This window comes from Sparus aurata, chromosome 6 (genome assembly GCF_900880675.1).
Source record: "Sparus aurata chromosome 6, fSpaAur1.1, whole genome shotgun sequence".
In the NCBI taxonomy this organism is placed as follows: domain Eukaryota; kingdom Metazoa; phylum Chordata; class Actinopteri; order Spariformes; family Sparidae; genus Sparus; species Sparus aurata.
The window spans coordinates 1,503,896-1,517,739 of NC_044192.1; the positions used below are offsets into that span (position 1 = coordinate 1,503,896).

Consider the following 13,844-nt stretch of genomic DNA (forward strand, 5'->3'; position numbering starts at 1 on the left):
TCATTTTATCTTCTTTCCCAAAACTACATAATGCACCTTTTTAAAATACACAAAAACGGCTGAACGGATTTCCAGGAAACACAGAAACACTTTAAGCTCAGACACAATAAAATACAAACAAAATGCAAAACAATACAAATGAAAGAAACATGACTTCAACCAGAGCTGATAAAAATTAACAACAATTACAACATTTGAATATTTTTGAGTCTCGTTCCACCTCGTTAGATTCTGACACACTCTGATGATGTTATCAGTGTTTCACAAATTAGGAATAAGACTCAAAAATCAACGTTTCTTAACAATAGGACCTTTAATGTGGTTATAGAATGCATTTTTTATTTATGTTTCTGTCTGTGGCCATCAGGACTTCTGTAAACTTGATGGAACGACGATGTTTAAGATTAGATTTTGAGATTTTGGCCTCAGGATTCATTTGGGAAAGTGAATCCACGTGTTGCTGTTAACGCCACATGTATTATTAGATTGCTGAAAGTATGTTGATGGTTTCTGGCGGCTCGTAGAAATGTTGCTGAGTCACTTGACATCTGACGTGCTGATTGCTCACTTCAGCCCCGCTGCTTTTACAATTTACTGCGTTGTCGAGTCACCAGAAATGTCAGCTACAGTCGTGTTCTCAAAGCTGAGCGGCGGCCAAGAAACCCAAACACATTCAGGTAGTCGGTGCATTGTTTGAGGGTGAAAGCTCAACAAAACAATGTGAAGACGTAAAGATGATATTCAGCCCTGATGTCAGTGAGTATTTATAAGTGCAGCAGCTTTCAAAATGAAAGAATAGTTCAGTCAGTTGGAATCGAGGTAAAAACAGACCAAAGGGAGACAACGAGAGGCAGAAGAAGAGGATGTCTGCGGGATGAAGGAGGAGAGATTCAGTCACAAAGTAAGAGAGGAAGCGACAGAGACGCGGTGAAGGAGGGATGAAACCAGATAAATGGAACAGCAGGAGTATGGAAAGCAAAACGCTTCTGTGAAATCAACAGCAGAATGATGGAAGCAGAGAGATAAACAGAGCGGCAGAGGGACGGAGAGAGAGTCAGAGATGGAAGAGGGTGATAAAAGACTCGGTTAGCTTTCTGGAAATATGTAAAAAGAAGAAAAAGAAACATCCTTGATGCTTCAAAGAGAAATTACGAGAAAGGTGGTGCGATAGAAATGAGAGGAACGGAGGAAGGAGGAAGGAGCTGTGGCTGGAGGGAGTTGGCTCACAGACGGGAGGTGCTTCATCTGTCGCTCTCTGGTTAATCTGCTAATGCACTCCCTGGATCCTGAAGAGGTGATGGAGGAGGGGGAGAGGGGAGGAGGAAGAGGGGGAGGAGGAAGAGAAGGAGGAAGAGGAAGAAGAGGGGGAGGAGGAGGATGCCTCGCTAATGAGAGCGAAGCATCACTCCTCGTAAAGGAAGGAGAGGATGGATGAGTGAAGTCATGATATAGAGGGTTGATGGATGGATGGTGGATGGATGGTGGATGGATGGGTGGATGGGTGGATGGGTGGATGGATGGATGGATGGATGGTGGATGGGTGGATGGGTTGATGGATGGATGGTGGATGGGTGGATGGTGGATGGATGGATGGATGGATGGTGGATGGATGGATGGATGGATGGATGGTGGATGGGTGGATGGGTGGATGGATGGATGGATGGATGGTGGATGGGTGGATGGATGGATGGATGGATGGATGGATGGATGGATGGTGGATGGGTGGATGGATGGATGGATGGATGGTGGATGGATGGATGGATGGATGGATGGTGGATGGGTGGATGGGTGGATGGGTTGATGGGTGGATGGATGGATGGATGGATGGTGGATGGGTGGATGGGTTGATGGATGGATGGTGGATGGGTGGATGGATGGATGGATGGATGGTGGATGGATGGATGGATGGATGGTGGATGGGTGGATGGGTTGATGGGTTGATGGTGGATGGATGGATGGATGGATGGTGGATGGGTGGATGGTGGATGGATGGATGGATGGATGGGGGATGGATGGATGGATGGATGGATGGTGGATGGATGGATGGATGGATGGTGGATGGATGGATGGATGGATGGGTTGATGGGTGGATGGATGGATGGATGGATGGGATGGGTGGATGGTGGATGGATGGATGGATGGATGGTGGATGGATGGATGGATGGATGGTGGATGGATGGATGGATGGATGGTGGATGGTGGATGGATGGTGGATGGATGGATGGATGGATGGATGGTGGATGGATGGATGATGGGTGGATGGTGGATGGATGGATGGATGGATGGATGGAGGATGATGGATGATGGGTGGATGGGTGGATGGATGGATGGTGGATGGATGGATGGATGGATGGATGGTGGATGGGTGGAGCCGGGTCAGCCCTTCTTACAAACAAGGTGGAACCAGCATTGTTTGGAGAAGCTCGGTGCTGAGATGGACTTCGTGGTTCTACGTGCAGCATTTTAACATCAATAAATCATCATCAGTTCACTTTGAGACATTAGTGTGTTAGTTATAAATAAACAACATGTTCTCCAGTTTGTACCGTCAGCAGGTTTGGAGGTGAAGTCAGCACTCAGCAGAGACTCTGGTTCTGGTTCTGGTTCTCTGTGTCCTCTCTGTAACGTTACATTCATGAAGTAAAGTCCATTTCCTCTCCAGCTCCAGTCAGCAGAACTGAACAGAACCACCCGACAGTGGAGGTCAGCTCAGAAGTGTTTCCCCCGTCGGTGTTCCTTCGTGTTACTCAGCAAAAAAAAAAATGTTACGATCTGCATGTTTTTGTTCTGACCGCCAGTTTTAGTTAGGAGGTCGATGGCTTTCAATACTGCAATACCCATGAGCCTTAGCGACAGTATGTTGGTATGGTAAAGCAGCCAGTCAGAGGTGTGAATCAGAGCTGCAGTGAAGTCATTGGACTCTTCAGAGACCCGCCAACCACATCGACACACAGAAGGAAGCCGCATCTACATGTGGACGAGATGCTAACGGAGCTAATGTTACAGCTCGGTGTTTACATCGTTATGAACACAAGAATCTGATCCATGAGTCGACTTTTCCCTCTGATCAGTGCTGCAGTGGAGCTTTGTGGAAAGAAAATAGTTCCTATAATTGGTGCGATATGTTCTTCCACAGAACAACAAACATTCTTACTTGAGATTTTGCATAAAAACTTGAATTTAGTTTCACTCGCAGTTGAACTGAAGGCACGTAAAGGGAGCCGTGCTTTTATACGTGCAGCAGCAGGAAGAACTGGTGGTGTGATGGACAGAATAATGGGGTCATGGCCGGCTGAATGAGTGAGAAGGAGGGATGAGAGGAGGGATGTATGGACAGCTGATGGATGGACGGGAGAGAGAATTAGAGTCGGTCATAAATAGCCGACCGACAGACTGACCGCAGCGTGCACTTCCAAGAACAGATCAATACTAACCTGCCTCGAGCTGTGTGTGTGTGTGTGTGACTGTGTGTCTGTGTGTGTGTGTGTGTGACTGTGTGTGTGTGTGTGTGTGTGACTGTGTGTGTGTGTGTGTGATGTCATATTAAACTGGGCGTGCACGGCGGCCTGCAGCCAACAGCTCCTGTTTTTAAAGATACAATCTCTCTCATCCCGTCTGTCATTCGTTTCACTCCACTTCTTTGTCTTCTCGCCCTCCTGCGTCGTTCTGTCCCTCCGTCACTCTCTCTGCTCCTCCGTCTCTTTCTTTCTTTCTTTCTTTCTTTCTTTCTCTCCATCCAACACCATCTCTCCGTGTCTCGCAGCTTCTATTATTCTTGATAAACTCTTGTAGTTCTATTATTAGATCTGAGACGGTATTCGTGTTGGGAGATTGCTCATGCTGACCTAGTTTTAACACATCCTTGTAAACTTCACACACACACACACACACACACACACTTCTTCCCTGCAACACATACAATCACACATCCTTCGTGTGAAGCAGAAGTACAATCGTCTCATTTACGACTAAAGCAGCGTGGATGCACACAGACATATGGAGCTGAGGACGTAAAGTGTTTTCTTCCTCGCTGTAGATTCACAGACCTGTTACAGATTTACTGCCCACTCACACCCTCAGACATCCTGCTGCTTAATGTGACTCGTGCCTTCGTTTTATTCCTCTAAAACTGCAATTTTTTACAAAGCACGCTGGTTTTCCTGCGTCGAGCAGCGTCATCAGAATAGTTTTGGGAAGCAGATCAGCGATATTCTTTAAATTCAGCATCCTGGGAGTTTTTCATCGGGTTTCATCGCTTTGCAGTTTTTGGCTTCCTGTTATGAAAAACTTAACATATTGTTCATGTCACTGGAATAATATTTATTCCTAAATCAAGTGTTTTCATGCGCTTTTGTTCTTAAAACTGACCTGCTGAAGGATTCTGTTGACAGAGAAACATCTCAGACTGTTTTCAGATAGAAAGCTGCAGATGGTGCCTGCCATCTGTAATCCTTTTTATTTTAAATGATAAGTCCATTATAACCCTTCTTTTATGTATTCTATATATATTTTCAGTTTATGTAAAATCCCCCGACATCTCCTGATCTGCAGGACCAAAAACTGAAACATGTCAAACAGCTGTCAGCATCTACGGCTGCTTTCAGTTAATGTTTATAGATTAAATTAGCAACTAATTGTTCAATATTTATAGATTATTTTTATTACTTGATTAATAGAACAATGAATTTACTTAACATGCATTTTTTAAATATGTAACAAGTGCCAAAGTATGTGAGTAAGATTTTTTTTTTTGCTTCAGCTCGTTCTTTGGTTGAAACGTGCTTTGACATCCTCGTGAAGCTTCGTTGCAGCATTTTGCAAATCCAGGCTTTTACGCGATCGATGATGTCGACACGTCGCCCCGGTGGCCCTGGTGATGTCACCCTGGTGATGTCACCCTGGTGATGTCACTCAGTGTCGGATGACGACTACAAGTTTGAAACTGAGTTTGTTGGTGTGGAGTCAGACAGACGTGAGCTGACCAGAACCTCGTCTCTGCTGCACGCTACGCTAGCTGCTAGCACGTCAGCCATATAGTTGGTAGTCCATTTGCATTGTGGGTAACGTGTGGAATAAAAACGGTGGATTATTATTTTAAAGTCATTTCAGAGGTTTTATTCTGTCGTGGTGCAAATATTAAAGATTTTAATTTTACAGTGTTTCTTCAAATAAATAGTCGGCTGGCTAAACTATCGATTATCAGTTAATTATTAATAACAGATGAAATATGTTGGACATTTTTGACCACTGACTGGATCAGTGTCTGCTGCTGAAGTCAACTTTACGCTACTTTGATAATCAACTCGATAATAGAATCTGACGGCGCTCTCTGTGCAGTCAGTTCACTTACGCTCATGTGGAGCACGTTATTGATCCTCCATCTCTGTTTAAAACTTGAATCAGAGAGAGAATGGATTCATGTCAGGATAAATCACGTGCTGCTGTTAAATCTAACAGCGGAGACCTTTTTATCTGAAGATATCTAGTTTTTTTTAGCTCTTTGGTGCCAAACAGTGTCGAAGAACTCAGAGGAAACGAAAGTATAAGTTGTGTATGTTCTCGATGGTGCCAGACGTCTTTATTAAATGTACAAAGTCTCTTTAGGTTCTGACCACGAGGCCTCCAACGACTTCCAGCTATAAAATCCATTTCCAGCGCCAAACCAGCAGAAACGCAGTCCTCCATTAGATTTGATGAGGCGGAGAAATGTGGTCGGGAACTGAACGAGCTCAGTACACGTGTAATTTAGACTGTGTGTGTGTGTGTGTGTGTGTCTGTGTGTGTGTGTGTGTGTGTGTGTGCAGCTCATGGCACCAGTGGCTTTTGGCATCTCGACTGTATATTTTTTGTTAAAAGCCGACTTTCTCTCTGTTATTTTCTTGCTTTCCGTCTCCGTGTCAGCGCCTGAACCTCCGTCTGTCTCCGTCTCTTCATCCCTCCTTCTTTCTTTCTTTCCTTCTCTCCCTCTGTGAAGGCAGTTTCAGAGGAAAGTGTGTCTTTAGCAGAATCACTGAAATCTATCGCAGCGTCGTTCCAAACGAGAGCAAAGATCAAGAAACTTTCATGACGCGACACAAAAACAACGACTCCTCTGTGTGTTTCCTTCCTCTTGATCATTCTGCACTTCTGTGTTTTTTTCTTTTCGGGTCTCATTTTGATGTTTTATTTCTCTTCCTCTCTGCCTCCCTCTGCAGCTCCTCCTCCTCCTTATGCTACCATGTGAGTTACTGAAATATTTAACAAGGCCCGAGCTATTTTAGGAACGCCTGCCATTCCTTCTGTAGCTTAGAATCACAACCTAATGGCTCTGGACCCGAGGACTGACTGAGCACACGATGCATTTTATGAATCCACACATTAAAGCCCACAAGGTGAAAAAAGTAGTTCAGTCTCAATGAAACGTACGTATTAAAGGACACACAGAGACAAATGGTTCAGTTCAAGGTGTCTGTCTGCTGCTCAGGGTTAGTGTTTATTTTTCAATCCACATTCTCACAGTAAATTTTAACAGATAAACTTGCGATGCCTCTCAGTCGTCTGTGGAGGAAACTCTGCTCTGCCGTGATGTCTCGACCCACATAATTGTGCAGACGTTCGTCTTTCAGATCTGATTTGAGAAGCAAATTATCCTGCTGTGTGTCGTCATGGAGAAATGTGTTCCTGCACCAGCACAGACGTGATTGGAGTATTTTAACAGGTGTGTGTGTCTGTTTGTGTGTGTGTGGACAGGTTTAATGTCAGATAGCATCAGAGCCAATCACAGTACAGTGACTCCACCCGGTTCAAATCACTCTGGTCCACTAAATCTCTAACGACTATCACTAATGATCAGTCGTGTGTGAGGACGTTCCTCCTTTCGGCCCGAAGAAGTTCTGACTTTTATATTCCACCATCAGAACCATTTAGATGGAGTTCATCCATCTTTTGTGGCTGTTTTATTGTGTTTTTAACTGAAGAGACGGTTAAATTATTTGTTCAGATCGTTTCTAAAAACCTCGGATCTTCTAACAACAGATAACAGATGCTCGTGTTTCATTCCAGTCCTAACTCAGACTTTGTGAAGTGAAGTGAAGCTTTTCAGCTCAAAGCTCGAGCAGTTAAACGTGTTTCAGCTCCGTATGAAAACATTCAGCTCACAGCTTCTCGTTTTTAGACGATCGTCAAGCTCAATCAGCTGTCGCTTATAAATGTTTGACTCGTTTCTGAGAGTAATTTGATGAACGACCGCGATGAAGCGTGTGTGTTGTTCTGCTGGTTCACTGCAGCAGCTGTCTTCAGCCAAAGACGGTTTATGAGGGATGCTCCACTCTGTAACACCGCTGTGCAACCACGAGTGTTTGTGAATCCCAACAACTCCAACAGAGTGAGACATCGTCACGTTCCTCCAGTCAAACCTTCATTCATATAGAAATAACTTCAGTTTGAACTTTTTTATTGTCAGTAAGTGACGCTTGGAGCGACGACAGTGTGTCAGTGAAATGATCCTGGTGCTCCAAATTAAATCAAACAGCCGCTGAAATAAAACCCATCATCATCTCTTACCTACACTGAGCTCTGAGCCGAGAGAAGAAACAATATTTAAAGAACAAATCAACGCGTTTTTCTGTTAAACAAACGAGCCGGAGCTCTTCTGTTTCCTCTAAAAATATTCAGTGAGAAACGTTCAAATATGATCTAATCCCCAGAAATACAGAGCGGGATTACAACTGATGAGTCACAGCGCCGAGTGAGACGGAGGATGACTCATCAGTTCTGCTAATGACATATCTGCCATATTATGTCACGAAAAGAAGAAACAAACGAGTGGATCCTCCGCTGGAAGTTATTAGCATAAATCCACAGCAGACGTAAGATAAATGATACGACGGGAAGATGAATGTGAAGCTGACGTAAATAAGATTACAGTCTCAACATGCTGTGTGTGTGTGTGTGTGTGTGTGTGTGTGTTAATTCAACCATTTTATTTCTCATCGCGTGTCCATAAACTGACTTATGTCGGCAGTAACAGTTGTGGTTGCAGATGGTTACAAGAAGACGTTTAATCACCGTTTTTTCCTCCAACAACTCTGCAAATATGTAGAAAATTAGAACATTATATCAAAGGAAACACTTTGGTAAACACCTTGATGCTTTTCCACAACATCATCTGATTAGTTTTGCTTCGTCTCGATGGAATTTTACCTTAATTTGTCCTCAACGCTTCTCTTATAATGAGATTCTCGTCACGTCTGCTTCCTGTTTTCTGCTCGTGCTTTTAAATTCCAGTTCACAATAAACGATACGTCACTATAAATGATTAATTTCTGCAGGTTTGTCTCGTTATTGACACTTTACACCACCAGATTATTGAAGCTTTCCTCTCTGGAGGTCCGTCTCAGTGTTGGAGACAGAACCAGCATCGAGGGTTGGACTTAACCTCTCTCCACACGGTTCTGGGTGTAACACAGTCGATGGCTGCAGCTAACGATTGTTTTCCTGTCGATTAGTCATTTAATTTGATCGGTGGTTTAAAGATTCAAACATGAACTTCCTCTTGTTTCAGGTTTTACTGCCTCTGTCTTTGTTATCCTGTCGGCGCTCGTTCTTCTATCGTTGGCAGCTCCTTGTTCCTCTGCTGTGAGCTGATTGGCCACTGATCACCCTTTTAATTGGAAGTTTATTAAATGTCACTCAGATGAATGTTTGTCCCGCAGATATCGACACCTGATTGGCTGCTGTTTGTTGTTGTTGTTGTTGTTATTTGTCTGCATGGCCGCCCTGTTGGAGAGGTCAAGATCCACTAAATGTTTTCTTCTATATCTTTCACATTTCTCATCCAATCAGTGTCGCGCTCGGCTCTACGCTTCCTCGGCTCTTCAGCAATAAACCAGCGAAGTGAGAAGTGGATTGAATTAATGGTTCTTGAGACACGTGAAGGACAGACAGGCAGATTACAGTGAGAATAGTAAGCAGCCTGACGCAACACCGGAGATGTGAAAGACATCCAGCGTACAGTTTCCACAGTTGCAGTCATTATTCCAGTTGTTCCACCTTTACCTGGGCGCAGTGACGGGGAAAACAAACCTCCTGCTGTTGTGGGTGTGCAACATTTTGTGCATTCATTTGTTTTTCTTGGAAAAATCCAACCGATGTCAAACAGGAAGTGAACGTGAGGTTTATAGTGAACAGTTGATAATAAGAAGGAAGTTTAATCCTCCTTCACAGAAAGCAGGAATTGAACCAAACTAAAGCTACTGACCCGTTCAGCTACACCATCTGGGTCGAGCCTTTGCAGAATCGTTGCTGCAGATGGATTCAGGTTGGAAGAGTTTGCAGTCGGCTGCAGTCAACTCACATGAATCATTAACAACTTCATTTATCTGAGCAGTTTAATGGTAATCTGTTGCTGCCATTTAGGACCAAACGCCAAGTGCTTCCAGTCCTTCTGCATGTCATTAAAGGCACTTCATGCTTTTAAAAACTCTCCCGGCATCAGAACCTGAGTGCAGTCATTTAACAAGTGCCTCTCCACGCGCTGGCAACCTCTGCTGCGGCTGACCTGAGTGATTCCAGCGCCCATAAATTACCCGCGCAGTAAATCTCCGTCTGTTGAGTCTCGTTCCATTTCATTTTCTCTTCCACTTCGCGCCGCTACGTGTGTTACATGTTTGTGGTGTTATATTCGTCGTCTGTCTGTGGAAAAGAGAGTCAGATGTGTCCAACATGAGCACAGAACATGTCAACACACTCTCTGTGTGTGTGTGTGTGTGTGTGTGTGTGTGTGTGTGCAGTCTCTGATCCAGCTGTCAGTCACTCTGACAGACAGCAGCTGCACGTCTTTGTCTCTCAAATTAAACTTCAGACCGCCGCCTGCCTCCGTCTCTCTCTCCCCTTCTTCCATCTGTCTTTCTTGTCATTTCAGCCTCTCTGTGTGCCTCTCGTTTCTCACTCCCGTCATCGCGATCTGTATTCCACACAAACACTTGATCCCGGCTGGTATTAGGGCTCTCAGCCCAGCCGGGGCGGGCCGCTTCAATTATTGCTTTGCTTATAATAACGAGGATTATGAAAGGCTCATAAATGAGATTGGAGCTGCAGATATAGCTGGATGTGGCTCAGCGCGTGTGTTTGTTTGATCTGCAGGTTGCTCAGATTTGGATTCCTGTCATGGATCCTCGTGAAGGCTGTGTGTTTGTGCACATGTGATGGAGGGGAGGGTGTTTATTTAAATCCCAGCTGCCATGTTTGTTTGTGTGCATCAGCCCGTGTGTTTGGATGTTTGAATATGATGAAAATGCAGAAACGGGAGCACACAGGTGGAGACGCCGGCGTGCAGCAGAGAAAAGGCCCGGGGTCGGTTCTATATTTGCTCTGTCAAGACGACACTATCTGTTTGCTCAGTTGGGACAAACGTATTGACGTCTACGCGATGGATTTCTCATCTCTCAGTGGAAACGAGCCCTCAAGGTCGAAGCCGATCTGTTTTCCCTGAAAAGAGAGGTGGTTTCAACTTGACGCTCTTTGTCGCTCGCGTCTTTGTGTAATACAAATCCACCGTGCTGTGAAGAGGCAGCTTGTTTCCCGCTAGCTAACCAGACAAAAACCTGAATGCGGGATTAAAAGAGGACAAAATAAAAGAAAGAGAGCGAGTTTCCGTTTCCTGCAGGCTGTTTGCATTGAGGGACTGAGAGTCAGCACATACGCTCTCTCTCCACTGAGTTAGCATTTAGAAGCTGCTTCTCTTTCTCTCTCGTGTTTATCTTTCTTGTCTCCGTCTACTTTTTCCTTGACCTCTTTTCAAAATTCCCTTTTTTTTTTCTTCCTCCCAGGATTTTCTTGCAGACCAGTCAGGCTTGATGCAGATCTGTCTCAGTAATTCATACATATTCCACCCTCCACTTACCTCCCACTCCGTCTCTCTCCGCTTCAGTGACACGAGCACAAAGCTGCAGACATTTACAAACCGCTTAAACACACAAGTCGCTCACAAACGCTCAAACCTGTCCCGGCGAAGCACGGTGATGCACGGCGACGAGCGTGAACGTTTGCGTACTTGTCATCAAGTCCATACTGTTCCCAGTAATTTGCCCCTCAGTTGATTTCGTTCTCAACTTACAAAATTGTGCAATTCTACAAAAATAATGAAGCTCAACTCACAGATTTGATAGCAGGCAGGAGAACGAATCGAGGCTGGAGGAGCTTTAAAGCCACAAATAGACAAAGTGAGATGTGAAAGGATTGAACGTTTTAACTGGAGAAAATCTGCCTTCTTTAAAAAAGCAGATATTTTTAGCCGGGCCTCCACTCAGCTGTCAGAGCACGTCCGCTAACTGCTGCCTCAGTTTGTGTTTGTGTTTTTTCTTTCACCACCTCAGTACAAAGCTGTCAGATGACTTACAGTCGCAGCATATGTTTCATATTTTTGAAAAACATCCGTCAGCTCTGGAAAAACAATAAAGCAGAACAGACAGAGAGCCTGTAATCATATAAATACAATAAAGCAGCTGAAGCAGATGTTTCCTGGAGCCCACACAGCTGTTATGACCTCAGTGTTTAAGATGCATCCAGTGACATCATCACGTTTGATAGTTCCTCTTTATGTTCCTGCGCTGAGTTCAGTTTCTAGTTCTTTGAGATGTTTGTCTGGATGAAGGTCATTCTGTGACACTGAGTTTGTGTGTCAGTCACAATATTAATGCAGGCTGGGACGGACGAGCGTGAATCTTTGGCTCGGTAACATTTTATCTTTTAAAGGGATATTCCGGTGTCAGTTTAATCCATGGTCTAAATCACCATGAAACTGTGTTAGACTCCCTCTGGAGAGATCAAGTTAGCAGACCGCTAATTTACGGAGTTTTATCAACCTCAGAAACGACTGCACGACAACAATACACTGCAGTAAATGGATCCAAATATAAACCGCCACCAAAAAGCCACAAATAATGCTCAGAACAGCACCAAACTTCAGCAACAGTACAAATAGGGTCTCAGCACATAGTCCGGGGCATCTAACCTCCGCTAGCTTAGCTGGATTTCTACTGAAAAGCTGACTAAATTTACCACTCTTCTGCAGCAGCTTCCTGTTGACGGGAAGTCCCGACGAGTCGATTACCGAGTGCAGTAGAGTTCCGCGGCTCATGGATGAAAATGTATGATTATGACTCCATGGAAAAGCAATCAAAGTTCATATGTGTCTTACCTGCCAGTTTATAACAGTTATTATCGAGAGCGGACAGGGAAAAGAACGGAATTGAGCATTTCTAACCGCACTCGGTAATCGTCGTGTCGGGACTTCCCCTCAACAGGAAGCTGATGGAGGAGAGTTGAAGTCTGTTTTTAGCTTCACAATAGAAATCCAGCTAAGCTAGCGGAGGTTAGATGCCCCGGACTATGTGCTGAGACCCTATTTGTACTGTTGCTGAAGTTTGGTGCTGTTCTGAGCATTATTTGTGGCTTTTTGGTGGCGGTTTATATTTGGATCCATTTACTGCAGTGTATTGTTGTCGTGCGGTCGTTTCTGAGGTTGATAAAACTCCGTAAATTAGCGGTCTGCTAACTTGATCTCTCCAGAGGGAGTCTAACACAGTTTCACAGTGATTTAGACCATGGATTAAACTTACACCGGAATATCCCTTTAATATATTTCACGTTCGAGAGATATAGAATCATCGTTGTTGTTGAAAGACGATCTCGCTGTCTGCTCTGCTGAATCCAACACACAGCTTTCACATTTAGGAGCTCAAATTAAAGGATTAACAACTAAAAGTCGAGCTCCACCAGATTGATTCGATGTTTTCATGGGATCAATATTAGCTCTTCGCTAATAACAAGACTAACACTGTACAGCAGGGCTGCCGGCCAGCGTTGGCCCACCAGATGGTTCTCTAATAATCTCTGGCTGAGTATTGATACTGAGTTTATGAATTCTCTTTCACAGAAACACAACATGACACGTACATACAGGTGTTTGAGCTCCACTGCTGAGCATTACCTGCGTGCCTGCGTCGAACATATCAGAACTATAAAATTATCGAATTGGATACCCAGCGAATGATCTCATTGGTTCTGCAGATATTTAATTGGACTCATTAAAATGTTATTACAGTTATTACGATTCATCCTGATGGGATCACCTGGTTACTGTTAGAAACATGATGGTTTGGCTTGAAATACCTGTTTCAGTCGCCGCCATCACAGATAGATGATCAGACTTCCCGTGGAAAAAAAGGTCTTCAGGTCTCCTTAAAAACATCCAGTGCTGACTCAGACTGAGGTTGGCTGTAACATGATAAACATGATAACCTCACCCTGCTGTAACCCTGTGCAGGAGTGTGATATCCTCCTCTTCACTCTTTCACTTATTCTGTTAGAAGTCTGTTTGCAGTCGCACCAAATCGTCTGAAACTGTCTCAAATGTCTCAGCCGTCCTCAGAGACAAAACCATCCCACAGATTAACATCACAGATTAAAGATACTTGGACTCAACAAAACAGGAATTTTACTCACCTGGAAATTGCATAAACTGAACATGAGTGAAACATTTGATCAAATTACCAATTTGTGTTATTCAATAAGGAAGACAGCTCTGCACTGATGTGTTGTAGGTTCTGACAGGTCAGTCACATCTGAAGGCCCGTTCACCTGAAGAGACGTCGGCAGAAACAATCTGAGGACGAAGGCAGCGCCACTTTTGTCGATGTCAGTGATTTCTGAAATCTGAGCAAGAAACAATCTGAGAGTGAAGGAACTTAAAATTGGTTGCAGACGTGTGTGTGTGTGTGTGTGTGTGTGTGTGTGTGTGTGTGTGTGTGTTCACTGTAACACAGCAGGAACAGTGAGCTCACACAGCGAGGGACAGATTTCCA

At 44.2% G+C, this 13,844-nt stretch overlaps 1 protein-coding gene across 3 annotated transcripts in view; it reads left to right on the top strand.

Moving 5' to 3' along the window:
• The window catches only part of pcbp4 (poly(rC) binding protein 4), a 488,978-nt gene that overhangs the window by 386,053 nt on the left and 89,081 nt on the right, over nt 1-13,844 (top strand). The gene's annotated exons all lie outside the window — the stretch shown is intronic.